The sequence below is a fragment of the Cynocephalus volans genome, chromosome 1, assembly GCF_027409185.1.
Source record: "Cynocephalus volans isolate mCynVol1 chromosome 1, mCynVol1.pri, whole genome shotgun sequence".
NCBI lineage: Eukaryota > Metazoa > Chordata > Mammalia > Dermoptera > Cynocephalidae > Cynocephalus > Cynocephalus volans.
Genome location: NC_084460.1, coordinates 282,139,046 through 282,148,436, shown reverse-complemented (window position 1 = coordinate 282,148,436; position 9,391 = coordinate 282,139,046).

Sequence of the window (9,391 nt, the reverse complement as noted above, 5' to 3'; positions counted from 1 at the left end):
TCTGTTTGACCTGTAGCTCTATTCTTCACTGCAGCTACTCATCAGAATCACCTGGGAGACTTAAAAATACTGACGCTCCCATGCTCAGGCCTCATCCCCAGGGATTCTGATTTAATTAGGCCCGGACAGGCACGGCACTGGTATTTCATTTTCTGCCTTTTGGGAAATGGGGCATGGGTGCTTTGAAAACACTCCAGTGACTCTGATATGAGCTAAGATGGAGAGGCACTTGTCCCCAGTTATTTTCGTCCCTGATTTCGCAAACCCTCCCCACCTGGCTGGAGGCCACCCTGTTCTTCATGAGTCGCCCTCCATCAATGCTCCTTGAACTGATAAATAATGAATGAGAGGTCATGTGGCCCCCACAGATCAGGCCTCCATGCACTGACAGCTGAAATCTTTCTATCTAATCTCTCCTGGCACCTTGACTGTGAGTCACCTCTTTGAATAATTAATGACCTGGGATTTTACTACTTGGCAACTCCCTTTTCTGAGCCCTGAGGGGTGGCTGCTCTCCTTGGCACTCTGGAAACTGGAGACAAGGCCCTGCTCTACCTCTGATCAGTGCCACTTGCTGATCATTTAGCAGCTTGCTGTGTGTTTGTAGAAGCGCCTTGTGCCTGGAGCCTGTCTGATGACCCTGTTGGCCATAGCCTCCTCCATCAGGTATTTTCCAATCCACAGCGTCCCCTAGGCTCCAGGACTCCTGGTTCACCAGAACCAATGTGGGTACAAAGGAGGAGAATATTCTGTTTTATTCAATCACCACCTTTGTCTCCATCCCCCTTTCTCCAAGACAGATTCTTTGACACTCACTAGCTGTACAAATGCAGACCCCCATTCTCCATCTATGAGCTGTGGGGGTTGACTAGATAGATGATCTCTAAAGTCCCACCAAGGGACGTACTCTAATTCTAGGAGTGAACCAGCAGCAAGAGGAATCGACGGCAGACATGAGGAGGCACTTCTTGCCCGTCAGAGAGGGGATTCAGGGTTCACTCTCCCTCCCTGGAGAGAAATCAGGATTGGGGGCCTGCAGCAGCCTAAACAAGGTGGGGGCCAGCCTCCTTAGGGCCAAGGGTGGGCTAGGGGAGTCTGAGGAGGAGTGGCTCTAAGAGGGGGCCTGCCCCACCCCATGGATATCCTCCAGCTGCTCCTGCCCCCAACCCATGGTCAGAGCAGACATTTGTCCCACACCCCTCAGTGGGGACTTCTCAGCTCTCCTGTCTTCCCTAAACTGCTGAGAGGACTATGGGCCCCTCCCCTTCCTTCCCCCTGCCAGCATGGACCTTGGTTTAGATAGGTGCTGTCTTCTGCCTCAACTTAAATTCCTGGTCCCCTCCCTCCCACATCCCCAGACTGGGGAAGGGCACCATCACCCCGAAACCCCAAAGTCAGCCCTCTGGGCAACATCCTGGACTTCCCCCGCTCCTGCCCTTCTTTCCGTCTAAGCTCTCTTGAGTCTCCCCCCACACTGACACACTCCTGCCTCTTTGCTGGCACCATGCCTTCTAGAAATGCCAGACTGCTGGCTGGCCTGGCCTCCCATGCGGCCTCTCACCTGTGCCTGCCCTAGCAAGAATGCCCTTCCCGCCTGATTCAGTTGCCTAACACTTATCTGCCCTCTGGACTCAGTTTAGGTCTCCTTTCCTCCAGGATACCTTCCCAGAATCCTCAGGCTGGACGAGGGGCCCCTCCTCGGGGGCCCCAGGGCATCACAGACAGAGGCCTCTCTTGGCCCCCTAACCACATGGCAATGGGAGAACCTGTTTGTAAGTCTGAGGTCCCCGAGCTCCAAAACCTAGACATGTTTGTCATTGTAGCCCCAGCTCCTAGCTCTTAGTAGGTGCTCCACAAATACTCATGAGGCCAACAGACTGAACTATGGAGTGGCATGAGGACCTTCTCAGGGCCCTGGAGCGGGTTAGGGCTCCTGCTCTCCCAGGTCTCTTCTCACCTTTCTTATCTGCTCCCTGCTGTCCCGGGAGCAGTTCCCAGTCACCGCAGCTCTGAGCTGGACGGTGGGGCAGTGGTGAGGCAGTGGAGGCGAGGTCCCTCCCTTCAGACAAAGGACACCCTCCTGCATCCCCTGGCCTGTAATGGCACAGGGAGTGGACACCCACTCAGCCCCTCCAGCCCTGGAGGATGCCTGAGCAAATGCTTTCCTGAGAAGACAGTGGCCAGCGTGTCCCCAGACCCTGGTCTGGACTTGGCTCCCACCCCAACTTCAGCTGAACAGGGACACAGTGGCTGGGGAGGCCCAGGGGCAGGTGCTGGTGGAGTTGACGCAGTAGCGCATGCTAGGGGCGTCAGGTGTGGACCAGGACCCAAGCCCTGCCTCTGTCTCTGCCACTGTCTTTACCATTCAGTTCCTTATGGCTGTCACTCATACCCTAGGACCCAGGAGGTGAGGCCCCAAGACACAAAGAAAGAAACCATTTTCGATGAGGAAGAAATGGGCAGAGATGGGCTGGGGATTGGGGAGAGGGCAGGCGGAGTGAGGTCAACTAGTTCCAGTTTGCCCAGGACTATCTCGGTTTTAACTCTACAAGTTCTGTGTCCCAGGATCCTCCTCAGTCCAGGGAGTAGGGGATGGTTGACCCCCGAAGTTGGGTGGGGGCGAGTCACAGGTGGAGAGACTGAAGGAGCGGTTGTCCAGGGTGGGGCCTGCAAAATGCCTTGCGTGGAGGCCTAGCACAGACACACCAGCCTCCTTGCTCTTCCCAGACTCTGAGTGCCAAGCCTCTCCCCCAAGCCCTCACCAAGATGCTACAGGAGGCCCCGGGCTGCCGGCAAGAGGCAGGGGACCCTGCCCCCTCCCACCACCTATGGTCCCCATGGGTCCCCACTGGGTTGCCTTACCTGTCTAGGGGAGGCGGCTGCCACCTGGGAGATCTTGGGGAGTTGTGGCCAGCGAGCTGCCGAAGAGCGACCTTTGTCCTCACCACCAGCCCCCCCTCTAGGAACTGCCTTCACCATATAAGGGAAGATAGGGCCCCAGAGAGAGAGAGAATGGGCAAGGGGGTGGGGAGACAGGTGCCCGCCAGGTCCCTGTGAGCCCGGTGCCCAGCGACAGCCTGACAGCCGGAGCTGATGCGCCCCACCCTCGGCTCCTGAGCAAGCACCGAGGGATGGGGTGCGTTTCTGCCCAGGGCCCAGGCTCTCACTGCAGGTGGACAGCTCCAGCCAGGGAGGCTGAGGGGCACTTGGACCCTTCCTCCTAACCAGCAAAGAGGAAGAGGCCCACCTGTCCACCCTCCTCTCTGGGGAAATGGTTCATGGGGAAGGAGAGGTGGAACTCCTTGGTTCTAGGAGACCCAAACCTGGGGATGCAGTGCCAGGGATTCAAATTTGGGTCCCCCAGAACAGATGAAACACTGGCACCCCTAGAGGTCTCTTCTGCTCAGTATAACCCTCTCTAAGAGAGGGCCCCAGCAGCCAGCCACAAGTGCTCTTCCTGTCCCCACCTTCACCCCCCAAGGGCACTGGCTCCACCTGGAGTTTTATGAGTTGCCATAAACCAGTGCCCTTGGACTCTGCTCTGCCACCCTCTCCCAGAAGCCCAGCTTCCATTTCCAACCCCTGACCCTAGGGGACCATCTCCTTCAGGACAGGAAAGGAGTGCAGCCCTCTTTGGTGTGGGTGTTCCTCAGAGACTGACTCAGCACCTTGGGCAGCTGCCCTCCAGCCTGCAGAAATTCTCCTGTCACCTTCGAACCCTGGTCCTTAGGAGGGTGAGATGAAGTGGGCTGGGTGAGGGCAGCCCCTCCTCCTGTCCACACCCTCCCAAGAGTTCAAGAGATCAAGTGACTGTGGATACTTCAAAAAGTTTGAGGAAAAATAGAATTAAAAGATAATACAAATCTTTCCATGAACTTTTTGAAGTACCTTCGTATATGTGTTTGCGTGCACATGTGTGCATGTATGTGGCGTGTGTGTGTGTGAGCATGCTCTTGCATATTCTGGTAAGAGAAGTAAACCCACTGCAGACGCTATTTTGCTTTTAAAATAGTGTAACACCTTTTCTTATGAATGAAAAGGAGTATATGTTCACACAATTACACAGACAAGCAAAGAGGAAAGAAAAACTCATCTGTGATTCAAATACAGATATCATCTAAAGATAAATCACTGTGAGTGATTTATTTTGGAGTATTTCTTTTCAAGTCATTGCCCAGTACATATGCTGTGTATGTGTATTATGTGTATATAATGTCTGTCTCTCTGCTGTATATATACTTTTAACTGTCACATTTATATATTATTTTGCAACTTCATTTTCAATGGTCTCATAGTAATCCACTAGATAAATAGCACAGTTTATGTAACCAATGCTCATTATTAAACTTCCGTATTGGATCCAGTTATTTGATACTATAAAGAATGCTGTGCTAAGTATTCTCATTGCTACATAGTTGCCGTTGGATTACAATTATTATTATTTCTTTAAGATAAACTCCAAAAGGTGAGATTGCTGGGTCAAAGATGTGAGCAGAAAAACTGCCTTCCAGAAAAGTTGCATTAATTGATAGTCTCACCTGTGGTACTAACATTCATATGCCTCTTTCTCCACACTGTCCCCCAAACTGGTCTCCAGCCTTTAAGAAAATCTCCATCAGTTTGATTGTCGAAAAAGAAAATAGAAATTAATAAAGACGATTGGATGTGAAAAAAAATAAAGAAAATAGTCATTGTGTTGATTTATGTTTCTTTGACTACCAGTGAGATAGACCATTTTAAAATAGATTTACTGGCTATGTCTTCTTTTGTGAGCTTTTAATTAATTCCATTGGAATTGTTTACATATTTAATATATTGAGGTTGGTAACTTGCTGTTATTCATGTTGTGCTTCTGTCTAGTTTGTAGCTTGCCTTCTAATTTAGCCTAAGGAATTTTTTGGAAAACATATTTTTTTTTTTGTAAATTATTTCCAATTTCTTTGTTATAATAAATGTCAAACCCATAGAAAAGTAGAACTAATAGTTCAGGGACTCAAGAATTAATATTTGTCGTGTGTGTATGTGTGTATATTTGAAGTAAGCTGCAGACATCATGATACTTCAGCCCAAATATTTAATTTATTACATATCTCCTAAGACTGAGGAATTCTCCTCTATATCTATAATATCATTTTCACACCTGAGAATATTATCAATTACTTTTAATATTATCTTCTATCCAATCTATGATCAAATTTCCCCAATTATTTCCACAGCTGGTTTTACTGATATAGGACCAAAAAAAGATCATGCATTTCCTTTGACTGTTATATTTCTTCAGTTTTTTTTTTTTTTTTTTTTTTTTTACTGGTAGAGGATCTTAACCCTTGACTTGGTGTTGTCAGCACCACACTCTCCCAAGTGAGCCAGGGGCTGGTCCATATTTCCTCAGTATTTTTTAATCTAGAAAATTCCCTTCACTTTTTTTCTATGACATTCAGTTACCTGAATCAAAGTTATCTTGTAGATTGTTCTCATTGTGAATCTAAGTTTTTCCTTATGGTTGTTATTTAATTTGTTCCTCTTCTTCTGTACTTCCCACAAACTGAAAGTACATCTAGTAGGTTGAGGTTAAACACTTTTTTCAAGAATACTGTATAGGCCAGTGCTTCTCAAACTGTAATATTGTAAAAACCACCTGGGAATCTTTGTAAAGTGCAGATTCTGATTCAATAGGGCTGGGGTGGGGACTGAGATTCCACATGACTAACAAGTTCCCAGGAGATTCTGATATGCTGTCCTTGGACCATATTTTCAGTGGCATAGTCAAAAGTGATGACATTGCATTGCATCAGGAGGTATATGCAGTCGGGCCTCCATAGCCACGGGTTCCGCAACCATGGAATCAACCAACCGCAGATCGAAAATATTTGGGCAAAAGACATTGTGTCTGTATTGAACATGTGCAGACTTTTTTCCTTGTCATTGTTTCCTAACAATACAGTATAACACCTATTTACATAGCATTTACATTGTATTATAAGAAATCTAGAGATGATTTAAAGTATACAGGAGGATCGCATAGATTACATACACATACTGTGACATTTTATATCATGGACTTGAGCATTGGCAGATTTTGTTATTTGCAGAAAGTCCTGGAACCAATCCCCCACAAAGACTGAGGGATGACTATAACATGGAGTCGTCCCAGCATGAGTGATGCAAAGTTTGATCCCTTGGTTACAAAGGTGACTGCCAGATATCCCACTGTAAAAGCACATTTCCCCCTTTGCAATTAGAAATCATCTTGGGTTGACAGTTTGGCACTGGTAGCACATTTTAAAATTTTATTTTTTATTTTTGGTGGCTGACTGGTAAAGGGATCAAACTCTGGAACTCCGTGTTATCAGCACCTTGCTCTAACCAATTGAGCTAACCGGCCAACCCTAATTTTTTTTATTTACCACTTTCTACTTCTCCTTCTGTAGTACTCATTTTGTAATTACTTTTTTTAAAGTCTGTTTTCCCCCCAGTGTTTTGCTAACTGCTATACCCAAGCACTTAGTGTATAGTAGGCACGCAATGAATGCTTGGAGGAAAGAAACAGAGTTTTTGGTTTCTATCTTTGATATTTTATTTCGGAAGCTGAGTGTGTGTTTTTAATTTCAAACTGATTTTTATTTTATTTTATTTATTTTTTATTTTTTTATTTTTTATTTTACTTTATTTATTTATTTTTCTTAATTTTATTTAAACTGATTTTTATTTTAAAAAATTAATAAATGTACTTGGTAAAATAATTTAAAATACAAATAGAAGGGCCGGCCCGTGGCTCACTCGGGAGAGTGCAGTGCTGATAACACCAAGGCCACGGGTTCGGATCCCATATAGGGATGGCTGGTTCGCTCACTGGCTGAGCGTCATGCTGACAACACCAAGCCAAGGGTTGAGATCCCCTTACTGGTCATCTTTAAAAAAAAAAAAAAAAAAAATACAAATGGAGGTATAATAAAATGTGTCTCTACGATCTTAGATGACTCTCAGTTCCCCAGCCCCATTCCCCAGGATTAGCCGCAATTACTTCATCAGATTATACAAAACTATATAGGTATATTTGTGTCTATTTTTATATTTCTCCTTAGTAGGAATACACTATCACCATTGTTATGAATCTTGCTTTGTTTCATTTACCAGTATATCCTGGAGATTATTCTATATTAATTTGTATAGTTCCACCTCATTGTTTTTCATGACTACATGATATTCTCTGGTATAGCTATAACATGATTTACTTAACCAGTCCCTTATTGGTGGGCACTTAGGTTATTTCAAGTGTTTTGCTCTTAAGAACAAAGATACAATGAATATCCTTATACATACAAGTGTTAACTGGAAAAAAAAATAGAGAAAAATATCTCCAAATATATTACGTTTATTTGGGAATAGAAAATAGGATTATAATCTGCAATGCACACCATGGTAAGCCACAATGCATTTGGTGAGGGAAGGGTGAGAGAAAGCTTTTATCAACAAAAAGGGAGAGGTTCATATAAGCTGATTGGAAACAGAGTTCTTTGGTTTTGGAGGCTCAGAGCCAGATTTGTCATAAGTTCATTGGCTGAAATGCTGTTATGGGGCAAGTTTCTCTCAGAACATCCAATTACTGCAGTTGTATTGGATGACTGATGATAAACCTCGTCACAGAAATATGTGCATACATGCAAAGCAGGAGACGTGTGAAGGACGTGAAAGAATTTCTGATAGGTTTTGGAAAGTCCTTGGAAACAATTCTTATCTCAAGCCGGCAAACATGAGCCCCACTCTTGCATGTCTTTCCCAGCCCTATTTTGTCTGGGTCTGACGGAAAGCAATTTCATCAACTTTCACATTTCTGCCTTTTAATTAAGATTTTTCTCCAAAAGCATCACTGATCAATTAACCTGTTGTTAGGTTTTAAGCGTCCCTCAATGCTGCAATGGACATGTCTGGTTAGTCTGGTCCAACATCAGAAGGGAGGTGATAAAGAGCTGGAAGTCAGTGTTAAGACACGTTTAGCCACGTCTGAGCCACAGGGAGGCCGGAAGGAGAAGCTCTCAGGCATGGGTTGTCTGGTTTTCATCACTGTTTGGTTATTTTTCTGTTCCATAGGTAATGGTTATCATCTCAAAATACTGGGCCAAAAACTAAAAGAAGTCAAAATGCTGGGCCAACATTATTTTGTCAGGAGTTACATTTCTGCAGAGATTTGATAGACATCGAGTACGCAATTTAAAAAGGAAAATACAGGCAGTTCTGAGTGCAGTGGTGTTTACGACTAATTAATCACAACCAGTTACAGATTTCTTTGTTCCATTGCTTCACTTAACTAGCCTTTAAAAAGTAAAAAAAGAATTTAAAAAGAAAAGTACAAAGCACAGATAGCAGCAATATGACAATTCTAGTTTGCATGATGGTTTTAAGCAATGAAACTAGACTTAAAGGTAGCCAACTAAATAGATCAAATGACCATGGGAAACTGGGTGAGGCTTGTTGTAGCCATGTGGCTTCTTCTCTTATTTTATGCAACTGGGTCTCAACTTCCCCAGAGTAGTTTATCCAGGTACAGCAGGTACTATTAGCAATAGAACAGATACCACCTTGATCAGCCAATAGATAATTAAGAGCAATTCTATTACCTAAGACCACCTTGGCAAGAGAAGTTAACAAGTGCTATTGCACAGCAGTAGTGGACTCTGCAAGAATTCCTAGGGTAGCAGATAAATTTCTTATCATTTCTTCATTAGCTGCTATACCATACCATGGTGCAGAAGATTTGGCAGCAAACGAAGCAAATCCAGAATCCCATAATTCACCTGGTAACTCACACTTGACCCTTCGATACAGTGAGAGGGGGCTAGTCCAATGATTATTCCAATAACCAGTTTCACATCTATTATTTATTGACAACAGAGCAGTCAAATATCCACAATGGCCTCTGGTTGTCCAGGTGTCTAAACATCTGGAGGCCCAGATTGAGGTATCCCACCCACAAAAGTAAATGTATCCAATAGGAGCACAGACAATTCTTCCATCTGTGAACTTTCTGTATATAATAGAATTAAACCAGGGGTCAGTTATATTACCACATACTGCTAATGGACCTTCCTTTCAGAATCTGTCCCAATAACCCTTCTCTAAATACGTTAGGGAGACCCAAGGAACATTTTAAGATAGATGACCCATTACACATTTCTTAGATCCAACTAGGAGACCACTGTTTTGAGTAGGCAAGATAGGGGGTGGGAGTTGAAGGTGGATGGACTACAGGAGAGTCCAGGGATACAATCTGTACAGGCATTTGGACCTGAGATGTTGGCGAAGTTTTTTACAGGTGGGACTAGGGGATCACTAGAGTCATGAACAGATGAGGGTTTCTGATAAAAGATCCACCAGTCAGGGCCAGCCCGTG